This window comes from Protopterus annectens, chromosome 1.part0, assembly GCF_019279795.1.
Source record: "Protopterus annectens isolate FY-2018-M chromosome 1.part0, PAN1.0, whole genome shotgun sequence".
In the NCBI taxonomy this organism is placed as follows: Eukaryota; Metazoa; Chordata; order Ceratodontiformes; family Protopteridae; genus Protopterus; species Protopterus annectens.
The window spans coordinates 136625562-136652387 of NC_056725.1; positions in this window are offsets into that span (position 1 = coordinate 136625562).

The window sequence follows — 26826 nt, forward strand, 5'->3', positions numbered from 1 at the left end:
CACCCAAGAAGTTACATGCAAGTGAGACTATGCTTCACATAATTGAGGTAAGAAATTTGTGAATTTTTGATAATTTATATATTACTTCAGCATAAATTACAATTAATAAGTTTTATGGTCATAATCTTTATATTTTTATTTTCTTGTTTTGGTCAGTGTAAAGAAGACCCCAACACCTTTCTTCAGACAAGGGAATTCTTCAGCCCTGTCATGATTGTCTGCAAAACCAACTGCTTACTGGCCATTGGAACCATGCCTTTGATGACCTTCCCAAAAGAGGACCTTTATGAAAGTGTGATGTATCTCATGGCATGTTATTACACCTTTCACCTTATATATCCTAAGTGCAATGTGACACTTCTGTCTGTGCTGCAGACTGAAGTACTGTCAGATGCCTCTTCATATAGAAAAGTGGAAAAAGTTCCTTGCTGAGTAGAAATGCACAAAATCTTTTTTTCATTCCCGGTCGTTATTGTGTCCCTTGTAGTGCAAGACATAACAAACTTCAAATTTGATTTCATCTTTAATTATTTGGCAGGGTGTTGGTTTAGTTTGCTGCATGTCTATTCATAAGATCACTGTATTTGATATATTGCATATGCTGACATTCTCATTTGAGCAATGGCCTTGTTTTTGCATGTTGTTCTGCCATACATGCCTCCTGATAAAGAATTATTTAAGCAGTCAGTCAGTTTGTAGTATAGTATAGTTTTCTCTGTAAATTCCAGGATATTTTGTCTCATTTCAAGGCATTTAAACCAGCACTGAAAGTTAAATTCAAGCAAAATGTCCTACATTTTTAGACAAAAGGACTTATCTTTTGCTTTGCATCTAAAAAAATATTTGGTTTTAGTCTGGTTGCAATGGTTTTAAGATATAATCCCTAAAAATGTTTCAAGACAGTGGCTAGCACTTTCTAAATTAAGCAAACTTCACTACATATTCAGAAAATAAATCTTAATTTGTTTTCTCTGTATTAAACAAATTTACTTGTTTAAGGTCCAAATGCACCAGTTTTAAGATGCACATGGGGGTTTGGAGGCTAGAAATATTTACTTGTTTTAAAATATTCTTGGCAAGTGAAATTTTCTTGTTCTGTTGGGAGATGATTTTGCTTATTTTAAGTAATATTTACATAATTTTCTATTTTTTTACTTGTTTTTGAGAGCTGAGTTTTTGCAGTGAACACATGACCTACATCAATAGACTGAAGGCCCTGTCACTGTATTCAGTATCATATAGGCTGCTGAGAGGTGACCTGCACCTGGCCTACAGAGCACTCTTAGACCTTGCCCTAACAGAAATTATGCACATCTGCAAGTCAAATGGGACAAGATTCACTCGTACTAAGGATCCTAACCTAGCCTGCAACATTAACAGGACATGCTAGAGAGACAGATATGTCTCCCAGAGATTGCCACTCCTCTAGAACAAACTCCCAGTTCATGTAAAACAGAGCTCCTCAATGACCCAATTTAAGCATAACTTAGATAACTGGATGGAAGACAGTAAATTTACCCCAGGGGTGTCACCTATGTCCCTCTTGAATAAGGGCAGTCGTTGCTGATCATAGACTCTTGCTGCAAATATAGACCATACAACTTGGTTAATAAAGGAACAAGGGTATAACATAGCTAGGCTTATAAAGTCCCTAGGGCCAATAGTCTAGTAACCTAGTATAAATCTTTGAACATATACTTTAATTACTAGTCATGGGACACTCAAACTCTGAGTGTTATGTAAATACCCAGAATACTGGGCCTGGGATTTTTTTTTTTTATTGGACAGCTCTGTTGATCCCTGGGACAGTAATCCTGCCAGAAGAGTTTTTACTTTTTTTCTTTAGTATCTCCTGCTGTTTCTTTCTGTTAAACAGATGCAGTTATAATAAATTATTTGACTATACACTGCAGACTTCTTATGACTTTGGGATTTTCTCTTCTGTGGTTTTGTATAAATCCATGCCTAAATGTTTCAGGGCCTAGCAGTAAATGTACCGTCCATAAAATAAAACTGATGGTACACCAACAGAACATTTAACAGGTGGCTGGAACCTGTTAACTTCTTTGTAAAATCTCTGAGAGCTTCTGTGCCCTTGATTTATATTATAAACAAATGATCATTGTAAGTAAATTGTATGTAATGATATGCGAGTTTCTCTTCCTTGGCTCCAACTATGTTTTTAGCTTCTTAGCTGAAAAAGACATTGCTAACTCTTGGGGCCCCTCCTTGTATTGTTTATGTTGAATCAGTCTGTGTTTCTATTCTGTAAGCTGACTCCATGTTGTGACTACTGCGTAAGGTGATCTCTCGGTGTCAGATGATTTTCAGAGATTGTGGCAAAGTATGACAGTTTTGCTTACTCAGCAATTGTCAGCTTTCTTTGTTGGCCCCCTTAAGTGCACAGACCTGCCAAAAGTAGTCAAAAGTAGACGAAACAGGTTTTGTATTTCTTTCCCTAGGTATGTTGCCAGGAAAAGAAAAGGCTTGGCTTGCCTCTGAACTGTGTTTTTATTTACTTTCTTTTTCAGCAGAACTAATTCCCACCTATCTTGTTCACTGCATCATTTACTAGCATTTATTTACACAATATTTACATTATGCCTCTTTTAATTATGTTCTGAGTTGAGTCAGTTCCTATTTTTAACATGTTTTGTCTGACTGCATAATTTGTGATTTTTCTCAGACAAGGTTTTTTTTTTAGAACAGGCTCTACTTAACAAAAGGTACCAGGGTTTCAGTGACAAATACAACACTGTTTACTTGATATTCGATCATGAAAATGTATGCAGCACATGGCTAAATCACAGTCACTAGGTTTTAAGCCAGGCATTGTCAGGTCTAAAGCATAAATGAGAAGCCCTACTAATTTAATCATATGATAGTCTTGGTGACCATGGACAACAAAGAAGGCATTAAGGACAGGGTTCCTAATGGCTTGCCTCTGAACTGTGTTTTTATTTACTTTCTTTTTCAGCAGAACTAATTCCCATCTCAACTTAGCTAGAGCAGTTGATAGAGAGTGCTCTGTGAAGTTCCTGTCTAATAAATAATTCTACATACAATCAACAGCTTAATTCTGGTGCATGTTTGCTTATAATTATCTCTGTAACTTTCCAGTCTTTTGCACACTTTTGCATTTACTTTTTATATTAAAGTTGTTTTTCTAGTGAGGGTGTAAAACTCGCTGAGAGCAGTAGCGGTTATTCAGTGACAGAGAATACTCTGCTGTTTACGAGAGGTAGACATTATTGGCTGGAGTTTTAGCTGCTTTCTTATTGGTTCTTTCACTTTAGCTCCTCCGTATGGCAATGATGGGTCATGCTCTGTGCAGTGCTGCGCAACACTGTTTTCGACAGACACAGGCACTTTCATTTTCAACTTCTCTCTCTCTTAGAAAGCTTAGCCAACTCCATCTCCCAGTTAAAGCTGTGGAACAAAGTTGTATGTCTAAAGCCAATCACACAGCCAGTGAAGAAACTATATACTTCAGCTACTGTTTTTATTCATTTATGTATTCAAATACTTGAACCTAGTAACCAACAAATGTGTATATTCTCTTGTCCTTCCCTGACACGTTGCACCCTTTATCCAAATGAAATATATGCCAGCTTGTCCACCCTCTACTGCTAACCTCATAACACTTGGTATACTCAGTGTATTTATTTATTTATTTGCATTTGTTTACCAAGAAGGTCCACTCGGCCAAGGTGAGCACATTTTCAGTGGAGGCCCGGGGAGAAAATTCCACAAAGATTAAAAATACATAATATGGAATAACACAGTACGGAGTATTTACAGTCATAATACATACAATAATATGAACTAACACACTACAGAATATTTACATTCACAATACATATTTATACAGTAAAATAGATCAGTGTGGTCAGTAAAAGCAAACGGAAGGGTTGCTGTTGAGCCATTTACATTGTGCAGTGTTATTTACAATAATAAGAGAATTTGTGCAAATAGAATATCTGTTTTATGATTATTAACACTTAGCGGTTTGTAGACATGAGTAAATGTGAAATTTAGAAAGGCATAGCAAGTGGGTCACTTGAGTAAGTGAGAGAGGGAAAAGTTATGTAAGTGCAGAGATGGAATAACGTATGGTGTTATAGAGGAGGGAGTCAGGTTTTGGGGAGTGTTATATTGGCACATGTGCATTGCCAGAGAGAGGAAAGGTGTTGTCTGAGGACATACTTCTTAAAAAAAGCTGGATTGCTAGTGATGGTGGGAGGGTATTCCATAGTTCTGAGACAGTAAAAGAGTAAAGCATCTGACCAGGTGACAGATTTGGTTTTTCATCTTTGAGCAGCAGTTTGTTTTCAGGTCTAGGAGGTCTGTTTGAGTGGTACATAGTCAGTAGGGAAGAAAGAGAATGGAAAATTGATGGTTTATATATAAATTTATGTGCAGAATTGTAAATATGTGAGATAGTGGGGGAAGTTCAAGCCAGATTTAGTTGACGTAGTGATGAACAATGGTGGGCTGAAAATTTTGCACTTGTTATGAATCTAGCAATCTAGTTAGGATTTCAGAGAGGACTGGATGTTGGTAAGGAGAGGGGCACCATATAATAGAGATGGTAGCAGAAAAGATGAGGCTAGAGAGTTTTTTGCAGTGTGGCTAAGGAAATAGTTGTGTCTATAGAGGATACCCAATTCTGGATGTGTTTTTGATGTTGCTGTGGATATGGCGGTCACATGTTAGGTTTTCATTTATGATGACACCTAGCAGTTTAGTACTTGGAATAACTTGAATGATAGTGTTGTTTTGGGAATGGACAGTGAATTCAGTCTTGTTAAGGGGGTAGTTTTTTGGGTTGTGAATATTAGGGGTTTAGTTTTATTGGGGTTTAGAGCGAGATGATTATTGGACATCCAAGTTTCGGTTGATATAAAGACATTTTGAGTAAGAAGTTGTAGTTCAGATATAGACTTGGTGGTGTAGATGTTTGTAGAATCATCTGCATATTGGATGACTGTGCCTTGAGTAAGAGTGGTATGAAAGTCATTAATGAATATGCTAAACAGGAGGAGCCCAATATGGATCCTTTGGCTACACCTGTAGTTGTGTTAAGAAAAGGTGAGAAGGAATGTTGTCATTTTGTAGATTGTTGCCTATTGGTGAGGTAGTTTGAGACGGGTCTATATTAGAACATTGAAGTGTTAAAACATCGAATGTTCTAATATCGACCCCTATTCAGCGAACGCTTGAAATAGTGAAGCTGCAGAACACCGAATATTTTCCTAGGGAAAATATCCGGTGGGCCGTTTCTGCAGCTTCACTATTTCCTCGACTGTGTTGCGAAGGTGACGGACCGGGTTAAGGTAAGTGTGCGAATGGACTGAGGTAAGGTGAGTGTGTGATAGTTAGGGACCTTATGGATAGGGAGCGGGTAAGGTGATTGTGCGATAGTTAGGGACCTTAGGATTAGGGAGCGGGTAAGGTGAGTGTGCGATAGTTAGGGACCTTAGGGTTAGGGAACAGGTAAGGTGAGTGTGCGTTTGTTAGGGACCTTAGGTTTAGGGTTGGGTTAAGGTAAGTGGGTAGCTAGTAGTGCATGTATAGTTTAGTGCAGGGTTTTGTGAAGTGTGTATTTGTGGATTATGTATTTTGGTGTGTTTGTGCTGTGTGTGTGTTTTCTCGGAACAGCAAATTTTTTCCCTTGGAAAAAATGTGCTGTTCTGAACATTCGAGTATATCACATTTCGAGATTCCAAAGTCGAGCTTATGGTGTTCAATATTTTGGAATTTTGATAATGTGATATAGACCTGTTTGAGAACCAGTTTAGAGCTGAGGGTGAGATGCCTAAGTTGGAGAGTTTGGTGAGAGGAAGGGGGTAGGATACAATATTGAAAGCCTTAGAGAGGTCAAGAAAGAGTGAGGAGACAATGGTACCAGCATCACAGGCCCTATTTACTGTCTCCATAAAGGGAATGAGAGCTGTGATAGTACTGTGACCCAGTCTGAAGCAGTGCTGAGTAGGAGAATAGATTTGATTTTAAACCAAATAAGAAGCTGAGTATGAATACATTTCTGTAATATTTTGGTAAGAATTTGCAGATGCCCACAGATAATGACCTTTTACTTCAACTGTCATCATCTTGAGATGCAAGCACATAGCCAAATTCAAGACCACACTCTTACATAGCAAACACATCCAATGGGTATCATTCACCTACATCACACTCTGCACATAATCATACTAAACTGTCTTAATCTGAGGCACTAAAAAATCCTTGGCCAAGCCGGAAAACTAGAATGGAGTGCAAGGCCTAAAGTATAATAACTGCATCACAGATTACTGTCAAAAGTACTGAGAGTCACCAGGAAACAGCACCTCCTGGACCAATTACATCCAAGCATATTCATAGCTGGCTGCATCTGCACCCTGTGGAGCTTATCACAAGCCAGCAACCCACCCCCTCAAAAGCAAAAAAAGCACTTCCCTATAATAAGCGGGCATGTTTTTAGCAGGCAGATACACCCCTCCCCCAAAACACTCTTCCACCAAAGAGCAAGCAAACAAACAAAAACGAAATTCCTTTCACTGGCACACCAAACAGGTAGTCAGATGTGTAACACACCCCACTCCCTGCCCAAGCCATTCAGGTCCCATTTCTGTGTCTTTCCCCAACCCTCCTTCCACCATCACAGTATCTTACAAAATAAAAGTCTTCTTTTAAATTGTAGGAAACTTTTGCTACAGTTTATACCCCATTACATGGAGTGCTACAGAGCTTATGTCTTAGATCCATCCATCTATCCTAGGTGATTGTTATATTTTAGATAAAAAAATCATCTTTTAAACTGTAGAAAACAGCTTGCTATAAATGTAGCAAACAGTTGCTACAGTTTATACCCTGCCTGAATAAATTGCTACAGCACTCATATTTTAGATAACAAAAAAAAAGTAACTCCTTCTGTTAAACTAGATCACACATGGAGCACTACTGTATTGCACTAAAGAGTGATTTGAATGATAAATGACCAATCAGGTCCACTCAATGCTTTGCAGCTGGAGTCATTCCCCCCTCACCCCACCCTAGCTATGGTTCTGCATTTGAGCATTTTTCAAACTCAAATAAAAATGTACTAGTGATTGATGACTCCATAATTAAACATATGAATTCTACACTGACTAGGCTACACAAAAGCAGGTCTGTCAGGGGCCAATGTTGCAGACATTAACAAAGGTCTTTAAGAACCATAAACTAACCAATATGGCATGATAGTGGTTTATGTTGGGGTAAACAACTTAGCATGTAGAACCCTGAGGGATATGGCTAGAGACAGAGACATAATGGAGCTTCCCATGCATGTCGCAAATTCAGGGAAGAGACTAGTTTTGAATGGAATCCTTCCATTACCAAAAATAAATGCTGATGTTTAAAGAAATAATGACTGTGTTTAACAATTGGCTAAACACCTGGTGTCATTTTAGGTGGCTCCAGTATGTGTCACATTGGATGAGTTGCTTGAGAACTGTACTTGCTTCACCAGGGACAGTCTGCACCTCACATTCCAGGGCTTCCATGTACTGGCAAAATCTCTTCTAGCCCTCATAGTGCCTGTTTTTGGCAAGGTCCAGTTAACAGACCTCCCAACCTGACCTCCAAAACAAGTCTTCCATTTGACCATATCAGTGTGGCTGTACTTAATGCTAGAAGTCTAAACAACAAACTGCCGGAACTTGAACCCCTTCTGCATTTGGAGCACATATATGACTGTGTTATTATATTAACCTGGTTCAAGTGCCCAGAGACCACCCCCTCAGTACCTGAGGTTTGTGCTTACTACATATTTAGACCTGATGGAAACTATAGTAACTTCTCCATATTTGTTAGGGACCACAATACTGCAAAACAAATACCAAGAAACCCTCAAGTGGAGCATATAGAGTTTCAAAGCATGCTAAATAGGATTAACTACCTCATCATTACAGGCTAGAAAACTCCCTCCATGTCTCCAGAAAATTATACAATATTCCTAAATATTCTTGACAAGCTCCCTATAAGTAGAAATGCTCATATCCTACATAATTTAACTGCCCAATGAGTAACTGGATGACCTAGTCTACCAACACTGAATATCCACAAACATTCTTAGTTGTTATAAACAAGAAATCCCTGGATGAGACTGTAAATTAACCTATTAGAGAATAGAATATACCTGACATGGCTATAACAGACTTAGCTTCTGTATGTACGTTTCTCAAGGCATCCCCTCATTGGTCAAGCCAGAATACAGACTAATAACCTTCTCTATCAAAACCTCCAAACAAATGGAAACAAAATTCACAAAATTCGAGACCTTTACATGTACAAACCTCCTAGAAGTCTATGAAGAGGTCTGTAAATTAGAGAATACAGTATTGCCTACAATATTGATAATGATAATTTTTTTTTTAATTTTTTATTTTACATTTATTGACCGGGATAGTCCGACTGGATGCATGTCCATTTTCAGCGGAGGCCCGGGGAGAAAAGCTCCAAGGGTAAGCAGATACAACATTACATAATACCAGCATTACATATTACAGACTATTTACAGAGATTACATAAGTAAGCAAGTTAAACAAGTTCCACAGGTTACAGTTAATCCTGAGCGCAAGTCAGGATTAAATTAATTACACAGTAAACTGGTTAGCAGATTTTTACACATTCTAGAGAGAGTTAGCCAGGCTTGATACATTGACATAGCCAGTTAAGTGACAAATGTTGTTTGAGTCTAGTTTTAAATTGACCTAAGGTGGAAAGTAAGGTAATATCAGCTGAAAGAGAGTTCCAGGATCTACTTACAGAGTTTGCAAAGAGAGAATCACTGGTAGGGTTGCCACCTTTCTACTGTGCCATTTCCTGACAAACAAGCCCCGCCCCATGCACAATCAAGCCACACCCATTCCTTTTAATAGCCACACCCCTTTACTCTAGCACCCTTCAGCATAAGTCTTTAATATCACATAAAGTTACGAATAAGTAGAAAAATGTGCAACGAGTCAAAAGTAAATTAAAAAAAACTTTATTTAGCAATACTTCAAAAGGTTCACTACATACAACAGTACATCACACACAAGCATGGGAAAACTAAGCCCAAGTCTCATATCACAGGTAGTACTAAAATGGAAATACAATTAGATATTAAAAACACCAGTTCATTCAAAGCAGTACATTAAGGGTTCACTACACACAATAGTAAAAGAAAAGCAACTGTTTAAAGTATCTTCAGTTTTGCTAGAAATCATTGCTTATACTTGAAGCTATATTTGGCATTTGATCTAGCAGCCTCAAGTAATGGCTGGTTATTTCTAAAATGAATAAAATTGCGAACAACTCATGTTAAAGTTTAGCTTGACCTGCAACTCTGCCTTCACAAGTGACACAAGCATTCTATTTCTTACATCAGTCCACGCATTCCCCATAAGTGAAAAAACCCTTTCCACAAAGCTATTGCTGGGGGGGATTGAAAGAGCAAACTGCACCAGTCTGTAAAGTGGCTTGCAGTCTGGAGCTTTACTAAAACAAGTCACCCAGCGATCACTTACAGATGCCTCTGTCATCTGTAACAGGGCTGGCAATGCAGCAGTTAAAGTACAGTAGTCTGAGTAAAGTGCTTCAATGTCCACATCCAATTTGAAGAGGTCTGCAACTGTACGCAGTTCTGGCCAAGTTACAGGATGTTGGAGGCTGAGGACCTGCATAGCTTTAAAGGGACTATTATCATAGTCAAACCACTTCTGTAGGTAACAAAGTGCTTTACTGTAAAAGTCACAGAAGGTCCTACAGACCTGCTGTGCGACAGCTGGAGTAAAGTGCTGTAAGGCAGATGAAACTTTAGTACCAAAGAACTGGTCATCTAGCCTTCTCTGCAACTCATCTTTTGGACTTTTCATCACGGTGTACAACTCTGGAGCAGAGAGAGTGTTACTTTCAAGTTTTGCTATAGACTTGTGGAATACCTGCAGGATGTAGTGCATGAAATGTATGTAGCACTCTGCCTCAGACACATCCCCACTGATGCCATCCTCATCGGCCTCCACAAATTTCCATATAAGGGGGTGACAGTCCTCAGGCCCTTGACTAATAAAATAACTTTTAATAGCAGGCCAGCATTCTACCAGCCTTGCCACAGCTGGGAACAAAGACAGCCACCTTGTTACAACATGTTGCATTATTTCCTTAAAGTCCTGGTCTAGGAAAGAATAGAAGCCTTTCAACAGTGCCATTTTTTTAGCAGATGCTGAAAACTCACTATGTACTTTCAAAACCAGAGTCTCCACATCAAACTTTGCAAGGGCCTTGCTTGCATGCTTGGCACAGTTATGTATTACATGGCATAAACAGTTTGCTGCAATGATGTGAGGCACCTCAGATTGCGAACTTTTAAAAACAGACCTGTGCTTTCCATAATTGACTGAGGCATTGTCTGCAGCATAGCTAGCAATGTTTTGTACTTTGAGTCCTTTATGCACAAGGATGTCCTTTATTCTAGTAAAGATACATTCAGAACTTTCGTTATGATCCTCATAGAAATCAAGGAGTTTCTGTTGTGTGCCATGGGTGTGAGTAAAGTACTGAATAACTAAAGGGAGCATTTTTCTGTTCCCTTTATTGGATGCATCTGATCCCACTGAGAAATAGGAATTGCCAAGTTCCTGCAGAAGGAGCTCCTCTGAATGAGGTGCAAGAACATTCATGACAATACTCTCAGATTTTGTCTTCCCACAGGTGAATTTCGAAGCCAAAGTAGAATCAGGGAAGACTGTCGGTGCCAGCTTACCTCCACAATCTATGGATAAATATGAGTGACCATGTTTCACTCCATGATAGACTGCTGTCACTTCAGCTGCAGTGACTTTAGAAGCTTCACTGGTTACACTATGTGGCTGAATAAACTTGGTCATTACGAGGTTCTGCCTCTGGAGCTGAAGACTTTGATGATGTTTGTCTGACTTCTGATGGCTTTTCAATGCCTTTTCCCCATCCCATTTTACAGTGAAAGTTGTTCCACAGGATGTGCACTTTGCCATGGCATCTGCATTTGGAACAGGTTGCACCCATGAGTAGCTTTGCTCCCACACCTTATTATAACTGCAGAAAAACCTCTTAGGAGACGCGCTTTCAGCCTCTTCTTGATGATCCATTGACCTTTTCCTGAACATGATTCCTGTAGGATCCTTGCTCAACACTACAATAAACCAAAACAGCTATTAATAGAAAATCAAAACACTTGTGACCAACACCAGTGCCTGGTGGGGCCTGTGTCAGTCAGTAGCCACTAGCCAGAGTTCACATTCACATGTGAATCTCCAGACTTTCACACCCTAGTAATACCAAGTTGGTATAGGGAAAAAAAAATGAGACTCCTCATAAAAAATTACAGTGAAGGTAAAGCAATGAAAGGTAGAAGCAACTCCTGTCTGAGGGACTTTCTGCAGCTGTTACACATGAACCTGGTGTGACAGCAGAATATGCACAGAAGGCATTCAACTGTGTGTAAAACACATGGGTCAGACACTACAGCAATGCACCAAATTAAGACCCTCTACTTTTATGTAGAACCCAGCGCAAACGTTATCCAGCTGAGTCTGAACACAGCAAGAAAGTTCAAGCATACTGTGGACTGACAAGATAAAGATGAAATACATGGCAGCTCAGCAATCATACCCTCTGGCTACAATTGTAATAACTTGCATAAAGACAAACAGGACATAGTGTGGGCCGACACAATGATAAACATGAAATATGTAACTCAGCAATCATAATACCCTCTGGCTGCAACAGTAATAACTTGCATAATGATAAGAGACCGTATGGGCAGACATAAAGACAATTCCGTAGCCCCACAATTCCAGATGCAACACCCCATATTAAGTGCAAAGCACAGAGACCAGTCAACTTGGGGCTGGTTTCTCCCCTTTTCCACTCCAGATCCTCACCACCACCTCCTCCCACTGGCACAGTTAGAGTTGAGCATAGTGGCCAAGTGAAGACCTCCAGCACCCTATTTATCAAACAGTGCTTTGGGCCCCTGCTAAAGCAGTTGAGACACACTTGAGGTCTGATTTATATACACAAGGGAAAGGCTGGCACAAGTTTACTAACTATGCCCCCCCCTTTCCCCAGACTACAACATAATCAGCCAGCTACTCCTTATAAGCAACTTTAAGGCCCTAACAAAGTGTGTTCAGTCTTACTGTGCAATAGTAATAAACATTGCTAGTTTGACCAATGCCAAGGTAGTGGCCCAGTGTCACTAAATAAATATTTAAGTAGTCTCAAAACTTAAATATCTACACAACAAAACGTTAGAAAATATCCTGTGTATATTCACTGTAACAAGCTCAAAACCACATGAGATATTTCACATTGACAGTCCCAAAGAAAAGCAACTACATTAAGCCTTGCTATATACCCAAGACACCTAGGATGAAACACAGGTCAAGGTAAACATCACGGTGATGATAGACTAGAAAAGACAGTTCTACAGTCCAAGCATCCTATACAAATCATGTAATCATATATTCACTGTAACATCAGATGAGCTAAGCTTTGGTATAGACGGTATACCCTAGAAAACACAGATAAAAGGTAAACAGTTGTGATGACAAACTAGACAATAATCTACATTTAAGCCTCACTATAATATGAAGACTGTACGACAGACACCCTAGGAAGAAACACAGGTCAAGGTAAACATCACGGTGATGACAGACTAGAAAAGACAGATCTACAGTCCAAGCATCTTATACAAATCATGAAGTCATTATATATTCACTGCAACCAAGTCCAAAACCAGATTAGAAACTGTTCTAGTTAATAATCACCACATGTTGAACATCTAGATAGTTACACACATCTTGTCACCATCAATGAATGAGATAGTGCCAGCACAGCTAGTGAATTAATATAAATTTAATATTTAAAAAATTCACTGGTAGCTGTGCTGGCAATATTTCATTCCCCTTGTCACACTAATCTTTGAAAATCTACCTTAATTCCAAAGAATTCATCCATTAAAAAAATTCCACTTACCTCCAGAAAAATCAGCAGCAGGGCTACTTAAACAAGCTCTCAGCAGCAGAAGAGAACAGGCAGCTAAAGGGCCAGCAAGCAGGGGGAACACACCACCACCCAGTCCACAGCACTTCTCCTCCAGGGCAGGACTCCAGCAAGCAAGGCAAGCAGCAGGGCTAAGGCAATCCTTCCAGGCAGCAGGGCTAGACAATCCTTCCAGGCAGCAGGCAATCCTTCCAGGCAGCAGGCAATCCTTCCAGGCAGCAGGCAATCAAACCAGCAATCCACCGAAGACGATTTCAGATCTTAAGCACCACCTTTTACAGTACAGAGTAAGTAAAAGGTAAAAACTAGAAGCTGAAGCGCCGCTTTTTATGCAGAAATTTTCACGGGCTTTGCAGGGATTTGACTAGCAACTCTACGTGTTGATTGACTGCTTGCTGCACAAGCCTCGTCTGCAGCAAGCAGCCAATCAACGAGAGTCCAAGATGGGAATGTTTTTTTTTTTTTTTAAAATACGCGCTGATGAGCCTGACGTCACTATTTCCGGGCACCGACAGCAAGAACCGGAGAACCGGAGTGCCCTACTGATTTCCGGGCACTCCGGAAAAAAAACGGAGTCGTGGCAACGCTAATCACTGGCTGTGTTATTAATTTTGCTAGTCTGAATTAGTAGTTTGTTAGAGGATCGAAGTGGTCTAGGATTGTTATAGGGGGTGATAATATTTTTAAGCGCAGGAGTATTGTCTGGATTATAGAGGATTTTATAGGCCATAATCAGTTGGTTATACTGGATTAGGCTGGGTAGTTCAAGCCACCCAAGCTGATTTAGATTGATGCAATGATGTGTCCTAAAAGGCAGCTTGGTGGCAAACCTGGCAATGTGGTTGTAGCAAATTGAGAGTTTGTTAAGGACATTCTTGTTTAAATTCGAGAGTAGAGGGGATGCATACAGAAGGGTTAAAAGAAGGTGAAAGCGAGCTATGGCAATTTTAGCTGGAGGGGTTAGGAAGGCTTTTATTCTGTAGTGACCCTAGTTTTTTATTGATGGTTTTGATAGTTTGGTTAACATGTAGGTCAAATTTTAGATTATTGTCTATGATGACACCTAATAGTTTTGTAGAGGGGTCAGGGGAGATTATTGTGCCATCATTTGATTTTATGGTAAAGGTGAAAGCGGTAGACCTACGTGTTGGTGAAAATAACAGCATTTTAGTTTTTTTGGGATTTAGGATCAAACGATGTTCAGAAAGCCAGTTTTCTATCGTATTAAAGTTGGTCTGGGTAGCTGACCATAACTGTACTGGAGATGTGGCTGAGCATATCAGAGTAGAGTCATCAGCATATTGGATACAGCTGACTTTTGGGATGACAGTATAAAGGTCGTTAATAAAGATGGAGAACAGCAAGGGCCCTAGTATAGAGCCTTGTGGTACTCCAAGGGTGTTAGGTAGAAGGTTAGAGAGTTTGTTCTGCCAGAGGATAGCCTGCTGTCGACCATTCAGATAGGATTGAAACTACTGAAGGGCTCTAGTATCTAGACAGAATGTTTGCAGGGTGTGGATTAAAAGTTGGTGATCAACCATATCGAATGCCTTGGAAAGATCCAAGAAGAGGGCTGTGGATATATAATTATTGTTGCGATTATGGTTTATGGTGTTGGTAAAGGCTAGGAGGGCTGAAGTAGTGCTGTGATGAGGACAGAAGCCATGCTGAGTGTATGCCATAAGGTGATTCTGGATTAGGTGGTGCATGAGTTGTCTATGAATACATTTTTCCATAATCTTTGCAAGTGGAGAGAGTATAGCTATGGGCCTATTGGAGAATTCAGTAGAGCTGCCGCCTTTGTGAAGTGGGATTACATAGGATATTTTCCAAATGGTGGGAATTTTAGCTTCTACTATGGTTCGATTGATTAGTATTGAGATGGGGTAAGCAATAGCATCAGCTGATTTTTGTAGGTACTCGGCAGGGAGTTGATCAGCAGAAAGTGTAGTGGGTTTTAATTTTTTGATCATGGTACAGATAAGTGTAGTGGCGACTTGTTGGAAGCTGAATGCGAGTAGGTTTCTAGGGGTGCTTCTTTCAGGACCAGGGGAGCTAGGAGGTAGTTGGCTAGCTAGGGCTTGAATTGTCTCAGTAAAGAATCTGTTAAAACTGTCAGAAACATCTTCAGGGGTTTTATCAATAGTAGCAGCAGGGATTGGGGTTGAAGTTTGTCCAGGATATAGTAGGTTATTTAAACCTGCCCAAAACTTCTGAGGGTTATTTTGATTTACTGTCTGTAAATTACAGTAGTATTGCTTTTTGTCTTGTAAAATTGATTTTTTGGTTTCGTTCCTGGATTGCCTGCATTTAATGTGATCTTGAGGGTCTTTAGAAGAATGCCATAAAGCCCATGCTTTGTTTCTAAGGGTAATTTTGAGTTTAGACTCTTTAGAAAGCCATGGCGCAGTTTTTGCCTTGGTTCTCTTTGAACGAACAGGTGCATGCAAATCAAGGATCTCAAGGAATTTGTTGTTAAAGTATGCTACTGCTTCCTCTAAGGGGAGGTGTTTTAGAATAGACCAATTACATGAGTTTAGTTCTTGTTGGAATTTGGCAGGGTCAAAGTTTTTATTGTTTCTAACCTTTCTGAGTAAGGGTTGTTGGGAATTAATGGTTTTGTGCTTAATTACATATGTGAGAAGGTGATTGCTTAGGCCATCAAGGAGGGTACCAGAGGTGTACAGTTGGGGGTGACTATTTATGAGTACCAAGTCAAGTATACTTTCTTTTTGGTTGGGTTTACCTATCCTAGTAGGGGTGGATATAATTTGTGTAAATGCATGCAGGTTAATATGGGTGGTTGGGGATTCTGAGGAACAGGTGCCCCAGTCTATGTTAAAGTCTCCAAGTAGTAGGTTGTCTTGGTGGTAGTGACATGATAGCCAATGCAGGATATCTTCAAATGTAGATATATTGTTACCCAGGGGAATGTACATACAGGTGATATTAATACATTTATTTTTATTAAGTTGCAATTTGGTGGCAAGAATCTCTGAGTTATTAATCTGAGGTTGTTGTATTACATCTATGGTGATATTCAACTCAGATTTATAGAGTACAGCTACCCCACCATAAAAGTTATGAGGAAAACTTCATCTCAAACCTGGATACATGTATCATATCAGCAGACTCAATCAAATCGAAGTCAATGGAGAGGTTTAAAAGCAAACCTGCATAGTGGTTTTCTAGCTTTAATAAACTATGTAAATTATGTAATAAAAGGAAGACACTCCTACAACTATAGAGCAGAAAAAAATACCAGAAAATTAAGGGGAACATCAAAAAACTACAAAACAAGTTAAACAGGGATATTAGAAAAACGAAAGCATCCCTTGAACTCAGTCTAACCAAAGAAACCAAAAACAACCAACAATTCTTATGTTTTGTTAACAAAATAAGAAATAATACCTAACATTGCTCAGAGCTTATTCATAATGGTACCAATTACTCTGATTCAGTGCATATTGTTAACATACTGGCTAACAAATTTAGTGCCAACCTCACCCCGAGACATCTATTCAAAACTCGCCTATCCCTGATGGAATCATGTCACCAATCTTTAGAAGAAAGTAGAAGGAAGAGACTAAAATCAAATAATGTGATTTGGCTATCCAAAAAGAGTAGAATGCTAATGCAGGATAGAGGAAAAGCATGGAAGGAATGGCAAATTATAAAACACAATATCCTGAAAACTTCAGAATCCTTCACAATCATACTGTAAAGCAAATTAAAGAAGACAAAAAATTATACTATAACAATTTTCAAAATAATAGCACACACAAACCTAAAACATTCTGGGCAGCCATTAAAGAAATCTTGTATCCTGGCCATAAATTCAACCCTAATCCCTCTCCCAATAACTTGCCACTCAAAACCGCAATACAGTTCAACTCTTATTTCATAGGTAGTATAGCATCTCTAACCAAGGATTCCCCAACATCCAATTCTAACCTTGTCCAGTAGCCATGTATCACCACATCTATGTTCACCTTCAAAAATTTACCCACATCTTATATAAAACTATTCTTAACAAAATTCCAGCCATAATCTATTTCAGCTAATGCCCTTCCAAGTGAATACTCAATAGCAGCAGATAGCATTGCCTACCCTATCAATTATTATAAATAGGTCAATCCTGGAATCCCACATCCTCTCCCTCTGGAAAAAGTTGCACATTACCCCTCTGCACAGAGGAGGAAATTCAACAGAAATTACTAACTTTAGAACTATAACAATTGTATCCCCCTCTCCAAAATACTTAAAAAAATGTATTCAAAAACAGCTGTGAGCAGCAGCACAGACTCTGCATAGTATCCTATAGGGGGAATAGTTGTACAGACCAGGTCTATATTATATTATTGAATGCTTGAAATTGCAAACCCTATATAATCGACCCAAACAGTCCAAAAAGTCAAAATGTCGAACACACGGATCAGCAATATTTTTCCCAGGGAAAAAAATCGCTGATCTGTAAAAAAAAACAAAACAAAAACCCCACAAAATAAAGCTTGGGGGCCCGAAGTGGGGGGGCTGTGCCCCCACACACACTACTTAAATATGCCAACTCTAAGATTGCACCACAGTGGAGGAAATGGCAAAGTCCCAAAAATGGCCCAGTGATTTTTTTCCCTAGGAAAAAAATCGCTGTTCCGTGCATTTGGCATTTTGGCATTTTGCGTAAACACGTTCGATGAAACAGCGTTTGCAATTTTAAGCATTCACTTAAGTAATAGGAACCTGTACAGACCAACTGCTTTGGGCATCTACTGTAGTGCACAGCATCCTCATGACAGGAGAAAATGGATTACAGACTGTGCATCATGGCAGGATTAGTCATTCATAAAATATGGCTTTAGGTGATTTGATCCTGTTGACTAATGTCACCAAATGGGGATAGGTATTTGCCAACCATAAATGGGTTGAAGACCTGGCCTACTCTGACCTATACCAGTGACCCATGCCAATGGTGGGAGGGTATAGGTGCCCCTGTCAGCCAGTATATGCATGCCATAAAGCCCAGTAGCCCTCCGTTGACCAGTCCTACTGTATGATGCAGAAACCTAGGCAGTAAAGGCAGAGCAAATGAGGAAGCTAGAGGTGATGGAGATGAAGTACCTGAGATGAATGATAGGATGAACACTGTGGGACAGATGAAGAAATAAGGACATAAGAGCAGAAGGCAAAGTAGTTCCAATTGCACAAAAGGTAAAAGAGAAGAGATTACGGTGATTTGGGCACATGTGTAGAAAAGCAGAAGACAATCTAGTGAAGAAGATTTTGGACAGACAGGAAGAAGGTAAGAGGAAACAAGGATGTCCAGCAAAGAGGTGGATGGATTATGTGTGAGAGAAGACCTGTGACAGTCAGGCATGAGTATCGAAAAAGGCAAGAATGGCACTGAAAAGAGAGAGATGGCAGCAGTTGACACACTCTGACCCCACGTAGAAAATGTGAAGGGGGGGGGGGGGTAATGATGATGCATTCAAAAACAATTGCTAAACTATTTCCCGCAGAAAGAACAACTATCCTCCACACATGGGTTCTCTCCTTCCCGTAGTACTTGCACTGCATTTCTAACCTATATAGATACTGTCAATAAAGCTACAGACAACAGCAAACTAGTCTCCTACTTTTTTTATACTTGTCTAAAGCCTTCTTCAGTAAACTTCCATCTTCATATGTCCTCATTAGGTCTCTCTCAGCCCACCATTCTATGGTTTAAAAGGTACCTATCCAACAGGTATCAGACAGCAAAATGCACCACCCTCTCTCCATACATTCCAGTCAGCACCAGTGTACCAGAAGATTCTATCCTTGGTCCCCTCCTCTTTAACATTCTCATCAGCGTACTCCACACATCCACACAACAGGCCTCCCTAATACAGAACACACATGACTCTGCACTCATTTCCCCATCTGACTATGTGACACACCTCCACGAAATTACTCAGGAAGCTTTACTAGCAACTGAAATATGGCTTTGTAACTCAAAACTTATTATTCCCCACCCCCAAACCCCTGTCCCATGAAAAAAAAATTAAAGTCCTCTCACTTCCCATAGCAAATTATTAGGGATAATAGTGGATGATAACCTTAAATTTGACCTACATATACAAAAATTGCATAAGAAAAACTCATCAAAAATTAGGGATGCTTTATAGAGCCAAAAACTTTCCCAAGATGCAACTAAAACTACACTTGCTACTCCTTATCTCCTCCCCACACTTCTTTATGGTGCTCTTATCCTTACTAACCTTCAGGTATCACAAAATTCAAAACGTGAACAATGCTATAAAAAGTTACTAAATTTGCAGCAAGTATCCCTTTCAGAACCCACCACTGTATAGCACTAAAAAGCCTAAATTGGATAGAACAACCCCATTTACTAACATAAACGTAGTTTCTTAAAATTATTCAGACTCCAGCTACTTGTCTAGCACTAAAACACATTCTACACAACTATGTTTCTCATTGACCATTAGGATCCAAAGACCAAAAACTTCTGTCTGTCCACAAACCTATCATATCTACTGGGCACTGTCTATATTCATACTGTGTTTCTAAGGGCCAGAACGCCTTATCTCTACTCATCAAGTTAATACCCTACCTCCCATTCATCAAAACTATTCTGAAAGACTTCCAAGCCAAAAGCTGGATCTGTTCTTTCTCAATAGGGTAAAACTGCATCCATAAATGTCAACAAATTCTCATTCACACCTTACATGGGTTCATAGGTTCATAGGTAGGTACTAGGCTATTGGCCCTAGGGCCTATACAAGCCTAGCCAAAAAGGTACCCTGGCTTTCGCCACCCAAGAAAATTATTTTCCTGTGCCCCTGTCAAGCAGAACCACAGAAGTGATCCCCAGGGTGAATTTCCTATTACCCATCCAATCATCAAGATTTTTCTTGAAGAGTGCTAATGAGGAGCTCTGTTTGACATAGATAGGCAGCCTGTTCCAGCGTATGGGAAATCTCTGGGACAGGAATCTATCCCTCTAGCATGTTCTGTTTATTGTGGTGACAAGGTTTAAGTCCCTAGAGCATGTAGCTCGAAGGGATTGGGATTTCTTTAAGTGGAGCATGTCTAACAGCTCTGGGTTTGACATAGCTTTGTATGTTAAGCAGAGATCGCCTCTGAGTAGGTGATATGCTACGGAGTAAAGCTGGAGTTTTTTGAGTCGGTCTGCGTAAGGCATCTGTTTGAGGCCAGTAATCCTCTTTGTGAGGTATTTTTGCGGCCTTTCCAGTTGTTGTAGATGTCTTGTGAGGTACATACCAAAAGGGGCGTTGTACTGTATAATGGGTCTAATGAGTGATGAGTAGAGGGGAACAATGACCTCTTTTTTTCTGGATGAGAAACCTTTTGTGATGAGGTGTGCCACATAGAAATATTTCCTGACCACTGTGGCGATGTGATTATCAAAGGAGAGACTACTGTCCACCTGTGTCCCAAGGTCTCATCACACTTTTGGTGTTAAGTAGACTACCACCTATGTGGTAGTTCATGGGTACAGAGTTTTTACCAAAGGGGATGACAATGTACTTTTTGGCATTGAGCTTCAGACCATGGCTTTGACACTAGGCATCTGTCTCAGTGAGGCCCTTTTGTAGGATGTCCACATCATTAGGAGTTTCAATTATGGCTCCTAGTTTGCTGTCATCTGTGAATTTAGTTAGTCAAATATCTTCTGTGTTAGCCTGTACGTCAGAGAAGTAGATACCAAACAGGGGAGGACCCAGGACTGAACCCTGTGGTACTCCACTTGTTACTGATCTGGTCTGATTTGGAGTCTGCTACTTTCACAGTGTGGGTTCTGTCAGTAAGCCAGCTGGCAACCCATCTTGTGACATAGGGATTTATACCTAGTTTAGTGAGTTTATCTATAATTCCAGAGTGGGGGATGGTGTTGAATGCCTTGGCAAGGTCTAGATAGGCTGTGTGAACCCCCTTACCCTCATCTATGGCTTTGGTGACTGCTTCAAAGAAGTCTAGCAGGTTTAGGAGACATGATCTGCCTTTTACAAACCTGAACTGTGTGGGGTCCAGAGTTTGGAGATCTCCAGTGTCTTTGTTTATGAGTTCCATGATGATACGTTCCATGGCTTTGCAGACCAGGCTCGTCAGGCTAATGGGGCGGTAGTTCCCGGGGTCTGTTGTGCCCCCCTCCCTTTGTGGAGTGGGATAACCATTGTGGTGCACTATTCAATGGGCACAAAGCCTGAGGTGAGGCTATGATTGAACATGGTACTTAGGTGGGGTGCTTGTTCATTCTGTAGTTCATGTAGAAGGCAGCCTGGGATGTTATCAGGTATCATGGATGCTGTGCTCTTGGTTTTGGAGAGTAAGGTTTTTACCATGCAGCCGTGATTACAGGAACTTTGCATTCTTCCGGTATAAAGATGGGCCCTTTAGGGGGTGAGAGGGGGGCAGAGTGAGAACTGAACCTATCTGCCAGGATGCTGGCAATATTATTTGGTTCTGTATATTTAGTGTCATTGTGTTGTAACTCAGAGCAGATCTGAGTGTTGCCATTGAGATTGTTGACATAGCTATAGAATGCTTTGTGGTTGTCTTTAGAATCAGTGGCAATGTTGTTTTCATAACTAGATTTGGAGGATTTTATGAGGGATCTCAGCTTCTTACTCAGGCTGACCAGGGAGTTCCTCCAATCATGGGATTTTGCTCTTTTTTGCAACAGTTTCTTTCTTCTGTTGTAGAGTTTGTTTATGGCAGAAGACCACCAGTTTGGCTTCCTTTTTTGGAGGATAGAATCTTGGTTCTGTTAGGGATAGCACGATCCATGCACTCGTGTAAGTGCTTATAAAGTGGATTTGTGTAGGATTCAGCAGTCGTAACTCTATTGTCCATCTGCATGGGTGTCGTGAAGTTTGCCACTTCTGTCTTAAGAAGCACAAAGTTGACTTTGGAGAAATTTTTTACAGTTGTTTTCCTAATGGGGGGTGGGAGCGGGATGTGGATATCTAGTGTGATTAGCTTGTGGACGGATTTGACCAACGAGGAGCTGACCTCTGGTGTGGAACACCAGCCGCCTATGTTGGTGATGACCAGGTCTAGGATATTGCTGCCCCTGGTGGGGGTGTGGATAAGTTGATCCAAGGCATTGGAACTGATGATTTCTAGAAAACGTTGAGCAAAAGAGTTGGAACATGAGTAGTTTTCCCAGTTAATGGTGGGGTAGTTGAAATCACCCATTAATAGGGTGCTGGGCTGTACCTTAATATTTTCCAGTGTATCAAGAAAAGAGGAGTGGGAATCCTGGGGCATGGTGGGAGGTCTGTAGCAAGCTACAATCCAGATTGCAGTTTTGCCCAGAGTTAGTTGAGCTTGGATAATCTCGCATGCATTATGCTGAGCAACTAGCTTGGAGGTGTGGATATCCTTAATGAATATGGACACGCCTCCACCTTTAGTGTTTCGGTCTGGGTTTGGTGGCCAAAAGGTGTGGTATGAATTATAGTCTAGTAATGCAGGGGTGCTCTCTGGAGCTTTGAACCAGGTCTCTGTCACTGTACATCTCCTTACTCTCCCTTTTTTGCTCACTTCTATTTATCTCCCCTGGTGTTATTTCCATATATACTATACACTTTGTATTGAAATTCCTGCTTATATTATACCAGTTTACCTTTCACTTGTCTATAAACTGGAAACAATTTCTCTATTAAATCATTCTCATATAACTTGTATCAATTCTTAACTAATGTGTTCGTATTATGTCTAATTTGGTATAATTATTTAAACTGTATTTGTTTTTTGTATTATTTTTAAAGATTGTAAACTTGTTCTTAAAATGTTTTGTAATACTTTGGAGCTTTTCTTTCCAGGCTTCCACTGAAAATGGGCTCCTACCAAGATGGACTTTTCTGGTAATCAAATGTCTATATATATATATATATATATATATATATATATATATATATAAATATCCACTCATATGTCTGACAACTCCATTTACAGTTATATCAGTCAACTCAAAATGTATATGCCAAGCTACCCAATTATAATTTTGCCTATAGCCTATCCTAAGTAACATTAGAGTAAGATGTATTGTTATTATTATTATTTATTATTTGACATTTGTTTACCAGGATAATCCGACTGGGTCAAAGAGAACCCATTTTCAGCAGAGACCCAGGAAGAAAATCTCCAAATTACATAGATATACAAAATATAATAATAACAAAATATACAAATATATGGTATTACAAGAGTTACAAAAAGTGGACTACAGATTTGCAAATACAGTAGAAATATAAATAAAGTAAATGGAAAATGTTAAACCTGATAAAATATAAAAATAAATGAAAATATGCAAAGCCCAGAGATTAAGCATAAAGTTGTGAGAGTTTGAAAAAAGTCAAGAAAAATAAGTGCAAGTGTAAAGACACATTTTGAAAAAGATGCTTAGATTCATCCAATAATACCTTTCTTGAGCTACATCATCTTGTACTTATAAAGTGTACTGGTCATGTTTGGAAGCATCATTGTTTTACAAGGAACATCTTTTCCTGTTGTACATTTTAAGACAAAGTTACAAGAGATTTTGCAAAAAAAAAAAAAACAAAGACTATAGGGTGCTATTTAACTTTACTGTTTACTCAGCTTTTTTGTATAGCTACACCAATACAATTTCATAATAGATACTGAGCAAAGATTTACATACAGATGTATAGCATTATTGATAATGAACATAACTTACTTATTTAGAGAATCTGAATCTTATTTACATTGTGGTGTCACTGCTGCATCATTATGTGTTCATTTTCAATGTGAGATCCACCATCTGCAAGAACTAGTTGAGGACTTGTCTTTCTACAAAGAAAGAAACTACTTCTGCTGCATTTGACATGAAAAAACAGCAGTTTATACATTAGTTTAGCTAGAGAGGTATTGTGGGTTCAGTCTTTCATAGGTTCATAAGACCTATGATCATGATGTCATGGTAGGGATTTTCAGCTCTGGGAAAAAAAATTCAAGGGGCCATCCTTACCAGCAAAATAAATTGTCAATGTATATGAAGAGGTTATATCTAACTATAAAGGTGCTTTATAATATGACCAATATACTTTAAACATTCTCCTTCTGGTAGATAAGTTACTAAATGCAGAGGACGGTAGCTTGTGTAATAAAGATAATCAAGCATAGAGCTTGGCTTTTTAAAAATTCTTGTTCTAACAAGGGAACATGGAGTCCCACATAAGGTCAAACCCCCTCAAAAAAATAATTTCTACTACATGACATATAAAAGTCATCCTAAATTTAAACAGATTAGTGGTTACAGAGGAAATGAAAGAATCAGTTCTATGAGTGTCCTCCTGCATATAAAAAACAAATCACCAATAAAGTGATAATGTGCCAAATGATTATGAAATAAATGACAAAATATATTACTAAACATGCATATCCTGCTGTTGTGCAAAAGACACATCTCTAAGTCTTTTACAGTGCACAGCACTTTCACCACGTGTTCAAACAAACATTTGGTGCTTGCTGGAGATGCCATTCTAAGTAATTTACAGATAACTGGAAGGTTCTGAGAGAGGCTTGCAAGCTGATTTAGGAACACTGCTAGTACTTCTGTTGAGTGCTTACTGTTACAGTTCGAAGGAATGACCTACACAACCCATGCCGATACCCCCCCCCCCCCGTTGCAGATATCACTGCTGCACATAAGCAGCTAGCAATGTATTGGAACTCACAGGAAGTGCCCATGTTAAGTTAGTGCTGGGAACTCACATTTTTGACAGCTACATCTAAAGTAAAAGAGTTGAAAGTTTGGCAGTGATAGAAGTAGCATATTCCTTAATATTGTCCATTCAATATTTCTGCTAACCTTCAAAATACTGCAACTTGAAGAGGTTTTTTAGAACAACCCAAGCAGAGTTAAAACAAATCCTGTAATCATCATACATTTAGCCTACTAACACATGGATAAGAAAGTACAAGTTACCACCCCCCCCCCAACATCTCATTTATCATTTTTACATATTGTGTATCACTGGATAAATGTGATATAACAGTGCTAATTGTTAAAATATAATAATCTCGTCCATCAACTAGATTTGGTAATTGTTTTCTGAGAATGCAGTCCTACAATTTATTATTGGTTGAACACCACTTTGGCTGAATTTTTACACAGATAAGATGATTGCAGTTATGTATATGCTTCTTTATCTTGCTAGTCTATAAAATAAACAACATAAAGGGGAATAATGGCACATATCTGCTACCATTTGTGTCTGAGCAAAAGGAGTTTTTTAACAGATATGTGTTTAAATATTACTCCTTTTGCATTGATTATGGGTGATTTCAGTCTTCAGATTGTGAGACACATCACTGAAATAATATGCGCACATTGACTTTCTCAAGTTTATAAACATGAACAAAGAAGAATGATGATTAAAATTATAACTAGAGAATATAATATTCTTGACTTACTCAATTAACTTGCATAATCAAAGCAACATGCCTCTGCTTATTTGGTCACTTGTTTATGCAAATCAAAATGCTTTTATATTTAAAATCAAAATCATAGCACTAAAACATAAGCTGAAATTATGCAACATTAATAAAAAAGATTGCTGAGGTATAAGCAGTGTATTATTTAAGGAAAAGTGGAAAAGATATCTAAAATCTGAGATGTGACAGGTACTGAACACATATCCTGCAATTTGATAAATGAAGCTGTGTGCCATTCTTAAAGACTTGTGTTCAAAATAATTTGCATACAGCTGAATTAACTGATAAATGAAGTCTCCGTTTTTATACACAAGCCAGAGTGTGCAACTTATCCTTGTGTTCACAATTAATTCTCTGTCGCACTCAGAAATTTTCCCAAGAGACACACACAATGCACACACAACGCACACACACATAAACGCACATATACCTATCGATATATATATATATATATATATATATATATATATATATATATATATATACACACACACACACACACGCATGAGGTTAGATTACTATCTAAGTCAAGCACTTCAATAATTTAAGGAAATAAAATAAGGTATGAATTAACAGTTAAACCTCAGTAAAACGCTTTGTTCCTTTCCATGCTTTAGCTCTGTAAAACGGAAGGCTGTAGATGTGTTCTAAGCTAAGTCACCAGTGAAAGGGATTAATTTTATTTTTTGATTTCTACAATCACCAAACATTTCTATCCCTTTTAACAATAACCATAAGTTGAAAGATATACTCCTCTGAGCAAACTTTGTATAAACTATTAACCAAAGAAATCCACACAGTGTAAAGCAACCAACAATCCCCAAAAATCACTGTAAAGAATGCCTTACTAAACAGAATGTGTAGCCAACCAAAAATATCTTATTGTAAAAAGGTAAGTGCTTTTATTCCATACTGTACAGAACTTTATCAGAACTAAAAGAAGTAACTGCATGTAGTTTAAATAGCTCTCCATATTACTTAACAGACATTTCATTACCGAAATACATCTGTTAAACCAGCAACTGGTTTGAAAACAAAACAAATACAACAAATATTTTTTCTGATATTTTACATTGATTGTTGGCTCAGTTCTTCCTTGTAATCATGCCAGTACAAAACAATATCAAGTTAGAAACTAGCGATACACATGTATTATATTCCAGGCAATCAAAACCACCATACATCCTTAGATGAACAGCTACATATTTACATTATGGTTTCACAAACAGAAAATCAAATGTATTAAATGTTCAAGGATAAGTGCTTCACCTG